Here is a 22,800-nt window from a genome sequence, read left to right on the forward strand (position 1 = left end):
TTGAATTAATCTGATTTCTGTTTTTACATGTCTGATGCATGTGTGATGTATGGGTGCACAGAGCTAAACATAGCTAAATAATGCAGCACATCCATTGCTCTCAATCTCCCATATCCAAAATGAGGAACACTAGCCCTCATAATGTGGAACAAATGTGCAAAATGTGGAACACTTACTAGCAGCTTACAAACAACTTCAACTAGGAAGGTCATATAGTGGTTAAACTATGCTGGTTTTACTTATAAAAAAGATCTTTTAATGAATTAATATGATTAATTTCTATTTTCTATGGATATCGGTTAAAACCCCCCTAACACTGAATGTGTGACAGACCCTTTCAATGTGGGACAGGAAAATGAAATTTTAAAGACCTCTAAATGAGGTACATTTCTTGTAATGAGGTACACTAGAGAGATATGGGTGCATCACGCAAACAAGCACATAAAAAAAATTAAAATAAATCCAAGTTAGTGAAATAAATTGTCTTGTACCCCTTTCAGTTAAAGGGCTGACATGTATGTTGGTGTGCCTTTGGTGTTACAAGGATTCAATATCAGTGTTGTTCTGACCTCCCTTAGACATGCAGCACCATTAATATGCATGGCTCGCTGCCGAGGGACAATCGTAGGTATGTACACAGATACATTCCATGTAGGCTCTAAACAGAGCCTGCACAGACTTTATTGAATCCTGGGGCTATTCATTTTAATATGATTTTTTATTAATTTAACATATTTACAATATATACACAGAAAGGAAAAAAATCAACCTTACATATTGTTATACAGTGATAGGAATACATTGAATCATCAAGATAATCTTATACAATTAACACATTAAGAATATTGGTATTTCAATAGCAACATTTCAAGGTTATTCCAACCACTAAATGCCTTAGTATGATTTATAGATCTTATTTTGATCACTTCTTTTTCAGTTTTACATAGTACCGTTGTAAAATTTAAGCATTCTTTGAATGAAGAAATGAATTTGAGTTCAAATTTTTGTAGTAACTGCCAAGACAGCCCAAAACATTTTTTGATCTTTTTACACATACAGGAAATGGAACATTCATTAGTATTACATATCTAGTTAAATAACAATTATCAGACCATAACCATTTAAAAAATATACTTTTCTATTCCTAATATATATTTAATTTTTCACAAGCCATATACATGTGTGTCCGATCAGTTTTTATATCTTTTCTACATCTCCAACAAACTGAAGAAGTCATTTCAATAAACTTACAGATTTTATAGGAATTAAAAATGATTTTTGTATATATTTCCACATACAAACTTTCCAGCATAAACTTGAAGAAGTTTGAACTACTGATTTAAGTAACAAAGTTTTGTTCTTACCATCTATTGAATCACTCAATCCACTATTATCTAAAAAGTTCCAAAATTTTGCATCAAAATTATTATTATTTATAATTAACTTATATAACTTGAACAAGCTCCCTTTGTAGGCCAATCTACCTTTGATGATAGCATTTATATATTCATATAAGGGGGAATAGTGTTCTGTCTCTCTTCACTCATATTATCTACAAAGTCATTTAATTTTTTTACTAATGGATAATATCACCTGGTTAGCAAATTCATCCAACTTACATTCTTTCATTAAATATTCTTGGGACTAAGAATTTCCTTTTTCAAAGCTATCAAACCATAATACCAATCTATTCTTTTTTAGTAAATTCATTTTAACATTGATCTAAGTTTTCTTAAATCTAGAGGCGTGTGCAATGGAAAAACACAAAAATGTTGATATTAATGGAGTTGTAAAAACATAACTCTTAACTGTTTTAAAAGCAGATTTCATATATGCAGAGTCTAAAATTCAAACTGAATTTCCTTCTAAGGCAAATTTTATTAACCAGATGAAACGAGTGTTACATATTTAAAATTTATCATATTTAGTCAACTTATAAGAATTTAATATAATTGCTCCTGGATGATTTTCCATTGACTAGTATATGTTGAGTCTATCCAGAGCATAATAGAGTTAAAATTTGCAGCAATAAAATTAAATTCTACATCTGGGAAGCTAATACCAGCAAACTCTTATAATATTATATGATTTCTATAAACAATTCTTGGAATTTTAGAACACAATAAAAATGAAGTTAACATTTTTCCATTTTCTTTAAAAGTCTGTGTCAGATGTTAAAGATATCGAATGCAATATATACATGTATGTATATATGTGGGCCTACTTCCAAAGCTTGAAGTTTCAAAACTTTGAACTTCAAATGGCTGAGACCATAAGATCAAAGTTTTGAAACTCTGAAAACCTAATAATAAAAATAAAAACATTTTTTTTACATTTTCCCCAAGCACCCCCACAACCTCTGCTAAATAAATATAGCAACTCATAGACCAGACTACAGTGAGGAAAATAGTAACTATCCCACTCCATTCTGTACGGTGATCTCCATTCAAAAAGTTCAAAGTTTTAAAACTTCAGTATTATGGTCTTGGCCTTTTGAAGTTCGAAGTTTTGAAACTTCAACCTTCTGAATACACACACACACACATATATATATATATATATATATATATATATATATATATATATATATATATATATATATATATATACATGGGATCCAGTCACTACAACGAATTTACGTTTCAACGAAACGTAAATTCGTGAATGCACTTCAGTGAAAGTGCATTTTGTCGAAAATGCACTGTCATGGGAAGATCAAAATAAGAAAAAAAAAGGAGTTATAAAAACATGCAGTTTGCATGTCATCTTAGTTGTACATCAACGTTTAGTGCTGATGTACAGCTAAACAAACTAGTGCTGAGATCTTGGTACAATGGGGATAAGGGAATGTTCCCTTTTCCCCACTGTAGTGTGATCTCGGACTGAGAATATTAAAGTAGGGGCAGTGCAGGGGGGGCTTGCCCCCCTGCAAAAGATTTTTTGTGTGTGTTTGTTGTTTCCAATAGGGATCTGGTGAGTATACTTCAGCGAAAGTGCAGTTTCATTGAAATGCACTTTCGTTGAAGTGGGGGTCTACTTTTCTTTTTCAAACAAGTGTATTTTTGATGAAGAAAAGTAGATCCATATATATATATATATATATATATATATATATATATATATATATATATCTACTTCATATGGTCGACATTTCAGAATGTCGACATTTATATGGCTGAGACCATATGACTGACATTCGAAATGTAGACCATAGAACAAATAAATAAAAAAAACACAAAAAAGCTTACCTTCACACTGCTAGCAGGGGGCTGTACACCCCACACCCCCCAGAACTTAAGTATACCAACTCTGAGATTGTACTACAGTGTGGAAGATGGAAATCTTTCCATTTGGCATTGTAAAGAGATGTCAGTTCTACATGGTTGACATTTCAAATGTCAATCATATGGTCTTGGCCATATGAATGTCGACATTCTGAAATGTCAACCATGTGATGGGAACCCATATATATATATATATATATATATATATATATATATATATATATATATAGATAGATAGATAGATTGGCTAGGCCTACAGATATATTGATACACACAAAAACACATATATACACACACACACACACACACACACACACACACACACACACACACACACACACACACACACACACACACACACACATATATATATATATATATATATATATATATATTTTTTTTTTATGGGTTCATTTCTTAATTTAGAAATACCAAAATTCCGAGGTTTAGAATGAATTCAGAATCTAGAGATCTTGAAACCTTGAAGTTAAGAAAACCCCCCAAAAAGCAGTCAACACATCACAAAATATGTTTTTGCAGGGAGGCAATCCCCCCTGCACCCCCACACCCCCTCTACTTAAATATACCACCTCTGAGATCACACTACAGCAAGGAAAAAGGAAATCTCCCATTCTGTGCTGTATGCTGATTTCTGTCCAGGATTTTGAAGTTTTAAAACTTCGATCATATGAATTACGAAGTTTTAAGCTTCAACATTCTGTAGGGGACCCATATATATATATATATATATATATATATATATATATATATATATATATATATATGTGTGTGTGTGTGTGTGTGTGTGTGTGTGTGTGTGTACATTTGGGGTAATCTATTCATTTTAATATGTACTAACCTATCCTCAAAAGTAAAAAAAAAAAAACATTCATTCAATTTTTAATAAGACTTATCTATTCTTCAATTTTTTTCAAAATTATTATTAATAATCTTACTCACATCTTCAAAGATTTTTATTCCTAAATGTTTTAGTTTTTTTTCCTTTCCAATTATATTTATATATATCTTTATCTTTATCTTTAAACTTACTATCTAGTAACTGATTTAACAATAAAGTTTCAGTTTTATTATTATTAAATTTCAGCAGTGGTACTTCTTGATACATATCAAATTCCTCATCTGTTTCTTCACTTAAATAATTAAAATCTTTTATAGTTAGTGAAATATCATCTGCAAAAAGCTGTATTTTTGATTGACAAACTCTGTTAATTGAGAATCCATCATTTTTTTCATTGCTTCTTATAGTATTAGTTAAGGGTTCGATAACTAATTCAAATAGTAGAATGGGTAAGGGATACCCTTACTTTTCTCCTTTACAGTGAATCCTTGAGAAATGTAAGATCCACTTTTAACATATGCTTTGGAGTCTTTGTACAGGTTTTTAAATATTCAAATAAACTATTCTGGAAATGCAAATGTTTTTAAAATTTTAAACAAGTAGTTTTAATCAACTGAATCAAAAGTTCTCTCAGTATGCAAGCTAATTAAATCTAAGATAGTTACTACTCTTTTTATATTATCATGCATTAATCTATTGACTCCAAATCCTGTTTGAACTTTATTAATTAATTTATCTACTATATCTCTTGATAGTATAGCAAAAATGGAAGTAAATATTTTATAGTCTATATTTAATAATTAAATAGGTATATATGAGGAAGCTAACTTAGTATCCTTTGTTTGTTTAAGTATAGGTGAGATTACAGAAAATTTCCACGAGAGAGTAATTATTTTTTCACTCTGAATTATGGTGAAAATGTCACTCAGTAATTCTAAAATATTTAATAGAAGCAGACTATATAATTCCATACTTAAACTATCTAATCCTGGAGCTTTATCACCCCCTTTTTAAAGCTTCTTTAACTTCTATTGGGGTAATAGGCTTATTTAACAGAGATATTTGTTGGTCATTAAGTTTATTAGTATTTTTTCTTTAAATAGTTGTCAGTTTTGTAATAATCATGATTATTATTTTTATCTTTATTAATATTTTCATGGAATTTTTAAAAAATATTAAGCATTTGCTGTATGTCTGAAGTAAGCTTATTAGTGTGAGGATTTCAGATATTACTAATGTGTGCCTTTGTGCTTAACATTTTACTTCCATTAGCTAATCCGTCTAGATTTGTTGAAGTCATTGTATATATGTGCAATTTTATTTTTTCGAAAGCTATCTGTACTTTATGCATTAAAATTGTTTGAAATGCTGTCATTGTTTTCTTAATGACTTCAATACTACCTAATTTGTTTGTTGTTCAGACCTCACATCGTGTATTTCATCTTATATTTCTAATAACTCTTTATCCAACTCTCTTATTTTATCATCTACTATCAAATACGTAAAAAAATAATCTTTAACCCACTCACATTCATCTCATCCCTCAAAGAATGTAACTGGCATCCCCTAAAGTACCTCAGTCTTGATGACACAGTTGAATTTTTTAATACTACCTTCCTGAGCATCCTTAATTACCATGCCCCCATAAGACTTTCCAGAAACAAAGCATAAGCCTCCCCATGGCTACAGAATACCACTAAGTCCGAAATGAAAAACAGGGATAAAGCCTGGGAGCACTGGCGTAAAATCAAAACCCCCTCAACTAGACAGGAATTCCTAGAACTATGCAATAGAGTCAAAAAGCTAGTAAAACAGGACAAATTCTAATACTACCAGTCTGCCCTAGACTCCTCCCAACACAACCTCAAACAATTCTGGTCCTCCATAAACTCCATTCTCTACCCAGGTAAAGTCAGTATCCCTCCTCCTAACATCCCTCACTCCTCCAAAAATATTGCTACCTCATTCAACACACACTTCACACAAACCATACTATCACTAGCTAGACAATACAATCCGCCTCCACTCCAACCCGCACCGTCAACTAGTAATCTCCCCACTGTCTTCTCTTTATCTCCTTTCCTACCTCCAACATAAAAAAAACTCTTAACTAAATTTAAGCCCACCAAATTAGCAGCAGACAACCTCTCAAGTGAATACCTACAAATCACAGCTGATGCTATAGCTTACCCAGTATCCATCTTGATTAACCAATCTCTGTCAGAAAGTTATGTTCCCACGTTATGGAAAGTATCACATATAATTCCCCTCCACAAAGGTGGCCCCTCCACAGAACTAACCAATTACCACCCCATAGCTATTCTCAATACACTCTTCAAAATACTAGAGAGATGCATTCACTCTCAGGTCTCAGACTACCTCCTTACTAACAACCTCCTTTCCAATACTGAACATGGTTTCTGACCAAACCATAGCACCACCACTGCCTTACTCTCCTTTACTAACACTATCCTTCAGCATAAAAACAATGGCTATCTCTCTGCTGCTACTTTCCTAGACCTATCTAAAGCATTCAACATGGTCCCACACAAATAACTCATCTCTGTCCTTAAATAACCTATCCTTCTCTCAATCAGTCACCACCTGGTTTCAGAGTTACCTTTCTGACCACCAACACCCCGTTGTATGGCAGAATGACATATCTCCCCAACTACCTGTTTGTATAGGGGTTCCCCAAGGATCCATCCTTGGACCCCTACTCTTCTCTATTTTCACCAATAATCTAGCCTCTGCCAACAAACATGCCACACTCATACAGTACGCAGATGATTCAACCATCATCTTCTCAGCCCAGTCCCTACCCAAACTGCAAAAAGCCACACAGGAAGCCTTTTCCTCTGTTGAAACTTAGTTATCCAATGCACAATTAATACTTAACTCAAACAAAACTAAACTACTCATCTTCCAACCCACCAAACATACTCAAAACAACTCTCACTTTAACACCACAGCAAAAGACACCACTATATACCCAACAGAACACACCAAATTGCTAGGAGTTGAAATAGACAATAAACTAAAATTTGACATTCACATAACCATGACCATAAAAAAGTCCACAAAAAACTAGGAGCATTAAACAGAAATAAGCAACTTCTCACCAAAGCAGCAAAGATTTCAGTAGCAAAATCCTACTTTATCTCCACCCTACTTTATGCCTCTCCAATATATACCAACCTAAAGCAATGCAATCTAAACAAGCTTGAGACCTGCTACAACAAAATTGCCAAATTCTCCACAGGGGCATCCTACCATAGTCACCACTGTCTCTCACTTGCTGAACTGGGCTGGCTTGCACGCCCTCACCTCCTTCAATGGTATCAACTCGCACTCGCCCACAAACTAGTAAACCATCCACTAAAAGTCCCATCCCTCCACAATCCACTCCTACCCTATCGCACCACCAGACCACTAAGATCCAGCAACAAAAATCACTTACAGGTCACTAAAGCCAATAACTCTGCTGGAGAAGAACTATTCTCTTGCGCCATAGCCAAATTATGGAACTCCTCCCACCCACAATTACCTCTGTACCATCATGCACCCACTTCAAAACTTTAGTAAAAGCGCACCTAGAAACATGATGGCTATGCCGTTGCAACTCCCCCTCTAATATCACCCACCCCATCCATCCACTACCTTTCTTTCCACCCCACTAACTACCTTGGTTATAGCAAGCTCGGATGATCATAAGCCTAACAACTTATTATACAGCAGGAACTTCTTATTTCTAGCAATTGTCAATGTCTGTTATGTACTTCACAGATGATAAAGATTCCAGTTGTCTACTGATGCACTATGTTCTTCATCTGTAACTATGTTTGTAATTTTTAATTGCTATGCTGATCAAACTGTTAATTGTTATGTAAATCCAATGTAACTACTGTCTGTATATTTTAACTGCGGAGCTTTTCTTCCCCGGCCTCTGCTGAAAATGGACCTACATCCAGTCGAACATAGCCTTAAGCAGCATTTTACCTTCACCTAGGATGATACCTCAATACAAACAAAAAATGACTGACTTCAATATTTGGCTTTGTTTCTGGTATTATTCAAAGGGGATCTAGTATCTGCCAGCCTGGGATGACATGGTCGACATCCTGAAAGTAATGCATCACTATGTCAGGAGACTCTGTATTTGTAGTTGCATGCAGGCAACTTCTGGTAGCAGCTATAATGACAAGTTACAAAGATGAGATGAACCATCTAAATGCTAAGTTGTATCCACAGACTTCACAAAAGTACAAAACATTCACGTTTAGAAAACCAGGCAACCAGCACCAGTTCTATACAAAAACAAGCCTTAATTCATAGGATCACAGAACCATAGCAGATTACTAGGTTATAAACCCAGAGGTTATTTTAAGCCTAGCCATTTCAACCCAATGTAATACCATAGAGGTACTAGTCAATACCAAAGACTGTATTTAGTGATGACTGCCCATGTCCAGGAGGGTTGTGGGCACTATTCCTGGTAAGAATTTACAGTGCCCCTTCCACTCATCCAAGTTCCTCTTGAACATTGTCATAGAGGTGCTCTGTTTCACATGAATTGGCAGCCTGTTCTAAAGTTGTGGTAGTCACTGGGAGATAAATCTGTCCCTCCAGCATGTCCTATTTAAGTTGCAGGTCATATTTAAGTCCCTAGAATGGGTAGCCCTAGACTCATTTGTTTTATGGATATGCAGTAAATTAATTAGGTTTGGGTCTTAGGTTGCTCTGTAGGTCAGGCATAAAACTCCCTTAAGAAGGCTATATGATACAGAGTATAGTAACATGGATTTTAGTTGGTCTGTGTAAGGCACATGCTGGAGTCCCTTGATCTTCTTTGTTAGAAATCTCTGAGGTCTCTCTACTTGCTGTAGGTGCTTAGTACAGTACATATCGAATGGGGCATTATACTCACTTATGGGCTGAATAAGTGCCAAGTATGGGGGGTTATAACTTCTTTTGCTCTCAAGGTGATGCCTTTACTAATCAAGTGAGCTATGTGGAAAGCTTCCCTTACAATGGTAGATATATGGTGGTCAAAGTTAAGGTTGCAGCCAACCTGTGATCCCAGGTGCCTTACCACTTCATGGGTACTTAGGGTATTGTTATTGATTTGATAGTGTGAAGGGACATCATGATGCATTTCCTTGCATTCAGTTTGAGACTGTGACTAATACACTAATTGTTGGTCTGTTTCAGACCATCCTGGAGTATACTGACATCATTTTGGGATTCAATGATTGCATCTAGTTTGCAGTTATCTGCATACTTGGTCACCCATAACCCTTTAGTTTTGACCTGAACTTCTGGGAAGTATATACCAAACAGTAGGGGGCCCAGCACTGACTCCTGTGGCATCCTGCTGGTAACAGGTCTGCTGGCTGATGTGGAGTCACCAACTTTTATAGTGTATGTCCGGTTTGTGAGCCAGCTGGCAAACCATCTTACAACAAAGGGGTTTACATTCAGTTTGCTAAGTTTTTTGGTAATGCCTGAATGTGGGATTGTGTCAAAAGCATTTGCCAAGTTGAGGTATGCTGTGTGCAGAGATATGAACTCATCAATGTCCTTGGTCACACTTTCAAAGAAATCCACCAGATTTAACAGGCAGGATCTGCCTTTCATGAAGCCGAGTTGGGTAGGATCCAGGGTTTGGAGGTCATCTATGTCTTTATTTATGAAGTCCATAATGATATGTTCCATGGCCTTACAGATGAGACAGGTCAGGCTTATGGGTCTGTAGTTCACAGGGTCTGTTGCTAGGCCACCTTTGTGGAGAGGAATAACTGCACCCATTCTCCATTCTGTAGGAACAAAGCCTGTGGTTAGGCAATGATTGAAAAGGGTACTTAGTGGTGAAGTGGTGATGCTAGTTCATGTTTTAACCTGTTTAGAAGACAGCCTGGGATGCCATCTGGTCCCATAGAGGCCATATTCTTTGCCTTGGACAGGGCTTTGAGGACCTGCTTTTCAGATATGTAAGGTAGTGGGGAAGTTTGGGGGAGGGTTTGTTGTAAGTTAGGAGGGGATAAGGCAGTGAGATTTTTCACCAAACCTATACACTAGCAGGTTTGCTATCTCTGTAGGGTTAGTGTGTGTGATACCGTTGGCCACCAGTTCTGCATAAGGTTGAGTCCTACCCTTTAGGTTACATACATAGCTGTAAAAGGCCTTGTGGTTATCCTTAGCAGTGCTTGATAAGTTTCTGTCTAAGGAGCTCTTGGAGGATTTGACAAGTTGTCTTATTTGCCTGTTAAGCCTGAGGAGGGTGCTTTTCCATTGTTAGGTCCTTGTCTTTCCTTTCTTGGACGGCAACTTTTTGCATTTATTGTAGAGTTTGTTGATGCTGGAAGTCCACCATGAAAGCTTGATTTTACTTTCGGCTCTGGCTTTGACTCTATCTGGTACAGCCAAGTTTATACACTTATGCAAGTGATTGTACAGGGTTTTAGTGTAAGCTTTAGTGTAGTTACCACTTTCAGCTTGGGGTGGGACTTGTAATACATTTATACTTTCACCTAGGAGGGTATAGTATGCCTTGTTGATGTTTTTTAGTCTGATTTCACCCTTTGAACAAAGTGCATCCATCTCACTAAGATAATCTAGCTTGGTAACCTGACATATAAAAATGATGTGTAGATCTGACAGCATAACTAGAAAACAATGCCTAATATTAAGACACAGTAATTTTTTTTAAGTAGTTCAGATACATCATTTATAGAAAGAAAATCAAGCCATAAGCAAAACCAATACAAAAGATTAACTTATTTTGCAAGTTACAATGTCAAATGGTAATAAAATTTGTGAGTTGTCAAATCAATGTAAAACCCATTATAAAGCCAAAATTGTATGGTTAACCAGAAATGCATTCAAGCTGAAATTGACAGCAACAGTCATTAAAGTCAAAGACAAAAATAATATAGAGTAAACAAGTATTCAGTTCATAAATGCATCCAGACAAATAACTAGAATAAAAATCAGACTATTATATACAATATGAAAGTGTTACTTAAATGTTTCACTAGGTTAAGTTCCAATGCCAGTGGCAAAAGATAGTTGATATTCCAGACATTGCTAAAATAAGAAGCTGATAAGATAATCCTTCAACATTATAAAGCCAGTCAAAATCATTTAGATTTAAAAGGTAAAAAAGACAGTACTATAGATAGATAGATATAGATAGATATATATATATATGCAGAAGAAAACAGATAAAAACATCCAAGCTGATTGCAGAAGTGCAATAAAAAATTCATGGTACTGGCCCCCATTCCTGCAGTGTGTGGTATACAGTTTACAGTTCCATAACATCAGCATACATTTTACTGCTGCAAGGTGCAGGAGAAAAACAACATACATACTGATACTATGGAAATGTAATCAGGATATCATATGCTGAAGGAGGGGGTCACCAACAGGAGTTTTTTTACTGATTCATCAAACAAAAAACTAAATTAGGTAATTCATTTTCTGTTAATTTGTCTTCCTCCCACAATTTATCAAAGCACTCAGTATAACCAAATATGTACTGGGAAGGAATTTAACACCTACAGTAACTCAGCAGCAGTGTAATGCTTTTTTAATGAAAGAGTTGATGTTATAAATGTTTCTATGAGGTGTGACAGATACCAGCAGGCTTTTCTTAAGCAATGGCATAACTAATGACTACCTGTAGCTGGCAATCAGCATTTCAAGAATGCACAAAGTTGTACTCATTTTTTCTCAGTAGTTTTGCTACCCCCTTTTAGATTATTGTTTTCTACAATGTACACAGAGTATATCTGCCAACACCCTTGTTCATATCTTTAAGAAAATGAATGCTAGCACAATATTTCTCTTTCAAGCAACGCTTTAAGTTTATAAGGGCAATGAATTTTGTCCCTATTTTTGGACTTTTGTTCCTCTGCATTAAAAAAACTGCACTTCATTCATCTGCTTTTACTGTATTTGTGTTTCTTCCTACTTTATTACTTTATTTTGCTTTTACTGCTTGTTCTTAAAAGTGTTCCATTGCATTTATTCTCCTGCATTTATTGCTGCTTGTTAGTATGTTAGCCTGATTAAATTGTTTAGCTGTTATCCTAAGCCTTTTGGTTTAAGCACTTGGGCTTCAGGCCAGCTGTTTTACATTAAGAAGGTTTGTGGTCTACACTCTTGTGGTAGTAGAGGTAGCTTACGTCTTTTAAGTTGGGAACTGCTGGTTGAAGGCTTAGTGTGTTTGTTATTCTAAAAGTGTCTTATTTCTGGTTTAAGCACTTGGACTTCAGGCTAGTTATTTCACATTAAGAAGGTTTGTAGTCTACACTCTTGTGGGAGGAGACGATAGCTTCTACCCTTCTGAACTGGGAATTGCTGGTTGAAGGCTTATTTTGCCTGTTTATTTGAACCGTTTTTTTTTTTCTGAAATTGGTGAACATTGTTTGTTGTAGCATATGCTAGATTCAGACCCGCTGAATCTATCTCTCTTTGTATAAATTGAGCATTAAATCAGGAAATCTTTTGTTAGAGAGGGTTCTCTGCACCTGAGTGGCAGGAGTGTGCAGTCAGAACTCATCTGATTGAAGGTTGTGGAACAGGGCTCAGTTCTGAGATTTTTCATTGGCTAATTTGTTTAGATCAGTTTGTTGTAATTTGCTATATAAACACCATATTTGTGAATCACGCACTGCCGCACAGTGGTGGGCACCATTGGTGGTTATAGATGCAAACATTTTTGCCTGCAAGGTTTGCCTTAGTACTCTGTTGGTGCTCCGTCAGTGAAATCTCATGTTTTTCTCTCACTGACAGATGATACATTCAGAGAAGCTCCTGAGATACCAACACAGATCCTACCCACTAGCCCTTCGTATTTTTTGTCCACTTCTCCTGTCCTCTACTTTACCTATTCCTTCATGTCCTCTCCCTGTTTTCTAGTTAAACACAAACCAGCCAGCAATACAAACACAGTCAATTTAATGGTAAGAGCTTTCGAAGGAGTCAGTGCCCCAACTTCTTCAGACAAAGAAAGACAATGAACTCAACTTTTAAATACATAAACTGAACACTCAATTATTCAATGATCTAATGATTGATTTTTACATCCACATTTCAGCATTTAACTACTTAATTAATATTATATTTATACATTTCATCCCCATGTCATTAAATATCAAATGTTAATTAAAATATTTAAATTATTTAAACTTCTATATGACTTCAACTTTGTTTAAACACATACATTTTTTATATATAAAAAACATATTAAAATTGTATAAAAATATGCCTAATTTTCCATTGATAGTGTATATTATGTCCCTAATAGTTATTTTATTCCCTATCTTGACAAACTTACATTGTTGACAAATCCCACATTTCTTCATTCCTATGGCATCTTTACTTGTCTTACTTTTCTTTTCAAGTAGACATTTCAGGTTAGGGCCCCTTTTATACGTGAATCTAGGACTACTACCTAGGACTTTATTCAGCAAATTATCCTTCAATATAATGGCCCAGTTTTTTATCAAAATGTCCTTAATTATTTTGAAATCTAAAGAATATGTATACAAAAAACTAAGGCCCAAATTATAAACTGTACCACCCACATTCGCACTATTTTTGTCAGATGTGGTATTCCAGTTATTTACATAGCCTTTATGCAACAATGGCTTAAATGTCCTGTGAATCTTTTACAATTCACCTCATCTATAATGGTATCCAAGAAAGAATCTGGATAGCCCCTTTTCAAAAACATCTTTCTCAACAATTCACATTCAACCAAGTAGTCCCTATCTTCTGACACCATCCTAGCTGCCCTTACAATTTGTCCCTTTACAACAGCTTTCTTTTGATGGTAGAGGTGACTACTTGAAAAATGTAAGAAAGAATTTGAATACGCGGGCTTCCTGAATATGTTGGTTTTATACCTTTGGTTAACTCTATCCTTAGATAAATTAACATCCAAAAAGTTGATGCATTCTGTGCCTATCTGATAGGTGAATTCTAAGAAACTGGTCATTTTTGTAATACTTTCAATAAAAGCTTCTATACTATTTATTTCACCTTGCCAGATAAAGCACATGTCATCCTGGTACCTAGTGTACCATATCACATTGTTTTAAAATAAGGTGTTTTTAAAATAAGGTGTTTTTAAACAGAGTTTTTTCCCATTGTGCCATTACACAATTTACAAAACTCCCCTTGCAAGGTGAGCCCATCGTGACTCCTGTATTCTGCAAATATAATTAACCATTAAAGACCATATAATTACTGGACAACACCACATCTAAAAGTGTTTCCACTATATATATATATATATATATATATTCCTTTCTTCTTTTTTGTATACATATTTTTTAGATTTCAAAATAATTAAGGACATTTTGATTAAAAACTGGGCCATTATATTGGAGAATAATGGGCTGAATAAAGTCCTGGGTAGTAGTCCTAGATTCACGTATAAAAGGGGCCCGAACCTGAAATGTCTGCTTGAAAAGAAAAGTAAGACAAGTAAAGATGCTATAGGAATGAAGAAATGTGGGTTTTGTCAACAATGTAAGTTTGTCAAGATAGGGAAAGTACAGTTTTGTACCTACCATAAATGTAGATGTTCGAAGATCTACATTGCTGCAGTCCTTACATATGGGTAGTCCACTGTCCTCGGTCGGCCCGAATACCAAAGTATTAGGCTGACGTCGGTCAAGGCGCTTAAGACTGACATCAGGACGTCAGGGTACAAATGCGCATGACCGACGTCATATCCTCAGTCTTTTCTTGCCCCAGATGTCAGAAGGCCCTAAAAGAAAGGTCAAAACCAAAAGACAGCAAAAAACAACCAACCACCCCTGCACTAAGCATATTTACAATATTTACAATATTCACAACCCAAACTACACCACCGCCTCTAACTACAGAGGGGAAGGAGGGAGGGTAAATTGGACTGCAGCAATGTAGATCTTCAAACATCTACATTTATGGTAGGTACAAAACTGTACTATGTTCTTCATCTCACATTGCTGCAGTCCTTACATATGGGTAGAATCCCAAAGCAGAGGTAAGGGAGGATGGCAAAACTATAAAGCATTAGGAGCTGCCAAAATGCCCTGTAAAATTGCAGTGGCAAAACCAGCCCTAGATTTAGAGTAAAGTGGAAGGTGGTAATGCTTAGAGAAGGTATGCACTGAACTCCAAGTAGCTGCCTCCAAAATATCTTTAGTAGCCACCCCCCTTAAAAAGGCTGTAGAAGTGGCAGTAGCCCTAGTGGAATGAGGCCTAATCCCAGCTGGAACCTTTTTACCATGATGGGAATAACAGAAAGCAATACAAAAAACAATCCACTTAGAAATAGTTTGTTTTGAAACAGGTTTGCCCTGAGAACCCAAAGCAAAAGAAACAAATAATTGCTGAGACTGCCTGAACCCTTTAGTTCTGCTCAAATAATATCGCAATTGCCTGTGTATATCCAAAGTGTGTAAAATCTTTTCCCCTTTATTTTGGGGGTTTGCATAAAAAGTAGGCAAATGAATAGTTTGGTTTAAAGCCACACTAGAAACCACTTTAGGCATAAAGGAAGGATTAGTACGCAAAGATACCCTATCCTTATGGAGAATTAAGAAAGGCTCAACCGCCATAAGGGCCTGTAATTCAGAAACCCTTCTCGCAGAGGTAATGGCCAACAAAAAAGCAGTCTTCCATGATAAATATTTCAACTCGGCAGAAGCTGCAGGCTCAAAAGGTTGTAGAGTGAGTTTCTCCAACACAAAATTGAGATCCCAAGCAGGAGTAGGAGCTCTACGTGGGGGTCTTATATTCTTTGCCCCTCTAAGGAATTGCTTAAACAAAGGATGAGAAAACAATGGTGGGTCACAGTCATAGTGAGCAGAAATTGCTGCAGCATGAACCTTAATAGAGGAGAAGGACAAACCTTTGTCCAGTAACTCAGTAAGGTATTGAAGAGCCACACTTAAATTAGGCTTAGAAACATCAAAGTCCTTTGCTGTACTCCAAAATAAAAATCTCCTCCATTTATCTGCGTACACTTTCCTTGTACTAGGCCTTCTGGCCTCCAAAATAGCATTCAAAACTTGTTGTGGAAGCTGAGACCCTCCAGGGTTTAAAACAGAATATGCCAGGCTGTTAGATGTAGAGAGTGAAGTTTGACATTGAGTAAATGACTGTTCTCCTGAGGCAGCAGGTGAGGAATCGAAGGTAAAGGCCAAGGAGGCTCCCGTACCAGACTTCTCAGTAATGGGTACCAGTGCTGTCGAGGCCAATCTGGAGCTATTAAAATCATGTTTGGCTTGTCCTGTCTGACCTTCAGGAGTACCTTTGGGAGGAGAGGCAGAGGTGGAAAGGCATACACATGAAGATTGCTCCAATTGAATGAGAGAGCATCCACTTTCCAGGCTGTGGGATGAAACCTTTTTGTGCAAAACTTTGGCAGCTGGTAGTTTAGTGGAGAAGCGAACAGATCTATGTCTGGAGTTCCCCATAACACTGTCAATTTCTGAAATACATGAGGATCCAATTTCCACTCGTGGGGATCCATAATTTGTCTGCTCAACACATCCGCTAAGGAGTTCTGTGCTCCTGGCAGAAACCTTGTCTGAAGATTTAGCTGTAAACTGAGAGCAGTCTCCCACAATATCATTGCTTGTCTGCACAGAGGATAAGAATGCGTTCCCCTTGCTTGTTGATGTACCACATGACAGTTGTGTTGTCTGTTAGAACCAACACCTGCCCTGGAAGAAGTAAATCCTTGAAAGCTATTAATGCAAATTGGACTGCTAACATCTCCTTCAAGTTGATATGTAGATGTTGAAGTCTGGCAGGCCACGTGTCTTGTACCCATTTTCCATTTAGATGAGCTCCCCAAGCTTTGTCTGAGGCATCTGTCGTTAGAATCTGACTCGCCTCTGGCCGGGTCACAGAGAGTCCCTTGTTTAGGTGACATTCCTGAGCCCACCACAAAAATTCCTTTTGAATGCAAGGTATTATCTGAATGACAGTGTCCATATCTTGGCAGTGCTGTGTCCATACATTTTTGAGATACCAGTGTAGCTTCCTCATATGTAGTTTGGCATTGGGAAGTACCAGAATACAAGATGCCATGAACCCCAAGGCTTGAAGGACTGTCCTTGCAGTCAGCCTGGACTGACGAGACAATTGACGGAAGTAAAGAGAAAGATTCTTTTGTTTGTCCGGGGTCAAAAAGGCCATCTGGGATGCTGTATTCAGTCTCACACCCAGAAAGCACATGTCCTGAGAGGGTACTAGACTGGACTTTATTTCGTTCACAGAATACCCCAGGCATCTTAACACTGCTATCACATACTGTAAATGATGAAGAAGTTCGTCCTTTCCTTGGGCCAGAATCAGGCAATCGTCCAAATAAGGATAGATTTGTATTCCTCTTAGCCTGAAGAAAGCTATCACTGGAGCCAGAACCTTCGTGAACACTCTGGGCACAGTAGATAAGCCAAAGGGCAATGCAGAGAACTGATAATGAGAAGTCCCAGCCCGAAAACGCAGATACTTCCTGCAACTGAGCCTGATAGGAACATGAAGGTAAGCCTCCTTGAGATCCAGAGTCACCATCCAGTGATCTTTGCCCAGCAGAGGTAAAAGCTGTTGTAACATCAACATTTTGAACTTGGGAATGTCCAGATATGTGTTGAGGACAGATAAATCCAAAATTGGTCTCCACGTGTTCCCTTTCTTTGGTACTAGGAACAGGCGGGAATAAAATCCTAGGCCCACTTCTGGCAGAGGGACCGGTTGTATGGCCCTTATTTGAAGTAGCAGAGAAATTTGTTTGTGAGCCTCTAGTCTTTGCTGAGGAGGAACGTCCGGCATGCCTTTGAAAGGAGGCAAGGTATGGAAATAAAACTTGTAACCTTGGTGTATGATATCCAATACCCATTTGTCTTGGGTAATCAAATTCCAATTTTCCTTGAAGAGTGCCAACCTTCCTCCCAAAGGTGCTGCCAGGCAAGAAGGATCTGGCAGCTGAAAAGGTAGGTCATTGGGCCTGTTTACGAAAGGACTGGCCCCTGCCTCACCGAAGATTGTGCAGGTGAACTCCCTGTTCTAGGTCTGAAAGAGCTCTGAGCTCTGCCCCTACCACGTCTAGATCTACCCCTAGACTGAGAATCATAAGAAGGATACGTCCACCCCTTAGCAGGCCAATTCCTACTAAACTTTGGAGGCTGAACTTGCAAAAAATCTTTAACAGCCTGCATAGACTTAGCCTTGTCTTCCATTTTCTTCAAGACTGACTCCACAGGTGAACCAAACAACACATCAGACTGTAAAGGAGCATCCAAAATCCTTGTCTTAACATGGTCAGATAAATTCTGATCCCTCAGCCAGGCGTGCCTGAGAAGAACTGAACCAGTGGCAGCCACCCTAGACGAGGCCTGTACAGCATCAAAACCACATTGTAAAGAATGCTTACCCACCTGTTCAGAAACATGCACCAAATCTTGTAATTCCTTACACTCAATGCCTTCCGCCAGAGCATCCACCTTAGACTTCAATTGAGAAAGAAGATAGTTTTGATATTTCAACATATGAAACTGGCAATTCAAAGCCCTCATAGCTAAGGTAGAAGATGTATAGACTTTCTTTCCCCATCTATCCAAAGCTCTGGCCTCTTTATCTGGAGGAACCGGATTTTTACAACAGAGGCCTTGACACCCTTAGGTCCCTGACTAACAGTTTCTGGGTCCGCCCTAGGACTCTTATAAAGATATTTATGAGCCTCAGGCACCCTGTAATACCTATCCGGTTTAACAGGAGCAGGAGGCAGAGAATCAGGATTAAGTGAAGCCTCTGCAAACACATCTTCCACAACATCCAGAACAGGGGTATAGCCAAGGGCCTATGCTGGGGTAAAAGCAAAATTCCCTAAGCCTTTTCCTGGAATCAGAGAAGTCCTGACCTTCCCACTTAAAATGTTCCCTCATGGAATGAAGAGTCTCTGAAAAGAAAAATCCTCTGGAGGAGAAGCAGAAGGAGTCGAATCATCTGCATCAGAATCAGAATAAGGAGAGTACTCCTGCAAGTCTTCAGCCGAAGACTCTGAAACATCCAAGCCTGCTCAAAACTCCCAACTCTGGCTCCACCCTAGGCCTCTTATCAGGAGGGGCAAAGAACCTCTAATCAGAGTAATCAAATCTTCTGCCATTTTAAGCATGTGCTTCTTGGGCACAGACCCTGCTGAACTAGGAGTGACACCAACAGAAGCTAAACCTGGCCTGCCTCTGGGAGAAGCCTTGGAAACAGAAGGAGAGGGCCTAACCACCCTAGGAAGGGGAGGGAGCACAGTAACCTGAGAAGCCCCTTCAGCCTGACCTGCCTCCTGAGAGGCCACATCCTGCAATATCAAAGTCTCCCTTGGGACTCCAGAGAAGCCTCCGTAGAACCCACCGGTTCCCCTGACGCGTCTAAAGAACCGGCGTCCGGAACGGACGACTCATCTTGCCTGGGTTTAACTGCTTTGTCTTTGCGCTTCATCGAAGAAGCGGGCGCTGGAGAATCCGACGGGATATTATAATTGCACCGCTTCCAAGACCAGCCTAGCACAATCTAACCTTCGCTTAATAGTGCGCTTATTGAACCTAGCACAAAAGCGACACCCAACAACGTCGTGCTCAGGCCCCAGACAAGGAATACACAAAGAATGATAATCCCTATGCGGTATCTATTTCCCACAAGAAATACAGTTATTCACTTTTTCTGACATCCGGTAAAACACTGAGGCAAGAAAAAAACAAAGTATTCCCCAACGGGGTACTTAGCCAACTTTGATTCGGTCTGAAACTCCGAACTCGAAAAATTTCAGAACGCCGAACGGCACTTGCAACGCTGCTTCTGCATCGGACCATGCGGCAAAAAAGACTGAGGATATGACGTCGGTCATGCGCATTTGTACCCTGACGTCCTGATGTCAGTCTTAAGCGCCTTGACCGACGTCAGCCTAATACTTTGGTATTCGGGCCGACCGAGGACAGCGGACTACCCATACGTAAGGACTGCAGCAATGTGAGATGAAGAACATCAAATTAACCATTAAGGACAAAATATACACTATCAATGGCAAATTTAATTGTGAATCAAAAGTAGTTATATATGTGGCTTGTTGTGATGTATGCCCTTCATACTATATTGGGAAAACAGAAAGAAAGGTTAAACAGAGGATTTACAAGCACCAATACTGTATTAATAAAAAAATGACTACTAGTGCACTGGCCAAGCATATTGTTGAAAACCCAGGGCATAGTTTTCAGTATGCGGTTATACATCACGTGGAATGTGAAGTAAGGGGAGGCCCTTGGGAATTCAAAATGGAAGAAAGCGAATTGATGTGGCAAATTCATACTATTGCCCATATTCCACCAGGCCTCAATGAATATGTATCAATTAAAAGTATTTTAAAATTAAAATCACTGGCTAGATAAACTATACATGTCAGTGTAGAATTGGCTTACATGCTGGTAAATAATTCAGGCGCATTCATGTATATCTATATGCACAAATACAAACATATAAAAACATTAAAATTATTAAAAAATTTAAATTGTAAATAATAAAATAATAATCTGATAAATTGTTAGCTGTACATACATCTATTCATAACAAAATTAATATCCTTTAAAATTGGGATTGTAAATTTATGCCAAAGCTTTTTAAGCACATTTAGACTTGTAGGCATATTTTTATGCAATTTTAATATGTTTTTATATATAAAAATTTTATGTGTTTAAACAAAGTTTAAGTCATACAGAAGTTTAAATAATTTAAATATTTTAATTAACATTTGATATTTAATGACATTGGGATGAAATATATGAATATAATATTAATTAAGTAGTTAAATTCTGAAATGTGGATGTAAAAATCAATCATTAGATTATTGAATAATTGTGTTCAGTTTATGTATTTAAATGTTGAGTTCATTGTCTTTCTTTGTCTGAAGAATTTGGGGCACTGACTCTTTCGAAAGCTCTTACCATTAAATTGACTGTGTTTGTATCGCTGGCTGGTTTGTGTTTAACTAGTTTATCTTCATTTTGTGTACTCTCCCTGTTTTCTGACCACATCAACTTACCTAGCACTATAGACAGACTATTTTCCACAGTTTCTCCAGCTTGCCTGGTCGACATGGGCATCCTAAGGCAATGAAGCAATTGCCTTATGTACACTTCTTCTAGTCCACACAAATTCATTATGTGAGAGATGCAGCTATATCAAGAACCTAGAATCCGGGCTCTCTAGCTCACCAGTCAGTCCATCTGATACTAAACAGGTTGTCAGCATGAAAACCTCACCTCCTATACCTGCCAAGCCAACAACACATAAATCTACATATGTGGAGGTCCTTACAAAAGCTTACTAAACATCAGAGACCTCCCAAACACAAACACAAGCGCACTTCTCAAAATACATCCTCTGCAGAACATAGTACACATAATATATCACACAACAGTGTCTCACCAGTTAAGCCCCTAAAACATAACACAAAAACAAACATTTTAGTCACAGGCAACTCACTTGTGAGACACAAAGATGTCCATATCAGCAGGTTGGATAAGGAAAAAAGGAAAAACTCATGGTTAGCTGTCTTTCAGGTGCATGGATTTGCCACATCACACACCCACTCAAGTCTCTCAACAACAGGCACTGATATGACTTTGTCATAGTCCATGTTGGTGTGAACCACTTGAGATGTACCTCACTGGACTATATGACGAGAGACATGACTGAACTCTTGGATTATGTGTCTCAGGCAAGTATGCCCCTAGCCTTAAGTAGCATTTGACTGTTGCCTAGGATGATACGTCAATACAAACAAAAAATGATTGACTTCAACAATTGTTGCAGTTTCTGGTGTCATTCAAAGTGGATCCAGTACCTGTCAGCCTTGGATGACATGGCTGACACCTCAATGCTTTTCTAGAGATGGTCTTCATCTGTCTCCCCTGGGATTTTGGTCACTGGCTAAGGCTCTTGCCACCCCCATAGTGCCTTTTAAGGTAATGTCACAAGAACAAAATTCCTGATGTAAAAATACATTCTAAAACAATCTCAGGGTTATGCTGCTAAATTCTAGGGGTCTCAACAAGAAACTGCACTCACTGGAGCTGTCTTCACCATGGAAAATGCTGACAGTTTTACAGTCACTGAGACCTGGTTTAAGGCTGCAGAGAGCACCCCAACTATACCAGAGTTACATTTCCTTCCCCACATTCATACTACAAACTGAAGGTATGAGAACTAAAGGAGGTGGTGTATCAATATTAATTAAAGATAAATACACCTCTAGATTGGTAAACAGCACGATTCCTCTTACATGGCTGCATAAATAGCTTCATCGACCCTCCCCCCACTGATGAAACAGACACCTATGCTGAGTTATACACCAATGCTTTATACAAGCACCTGTAGAATTTTATTGATTCTGCCATACCTGATAGAGCAAAAGCAAGATCTTCAAGGAAAAACAAACCTGTCTGGTGGACAACTGCCACTAACAGGCTATACAATAGGAGAAATAAGTTACTTCTAAGAGTAGGCAGGAACAGTCTCAAAACTGGAAACATTCGCTCCTCAACTTAAACAAGCAAATAAGACTCCTAGTGAAGTCCTCCAAAGCTAACTATGAATCCA

Source organism: Protopterus annectens, chromosome 6.part0, assembly GCF_019279795.1.
Source record: "Protopterus annectens isolate FY-2018-M chromosome 6.part0, PAN1.0, whole genome shotgun sequence".
In the NCBI taxonomy this organism is placed as follows: domain Eukaryota; kingdom Metazoa; phylum Chordata; order Ceratodontiformes; family Protopteridae; genus Protopterus; species Protopterus annectens.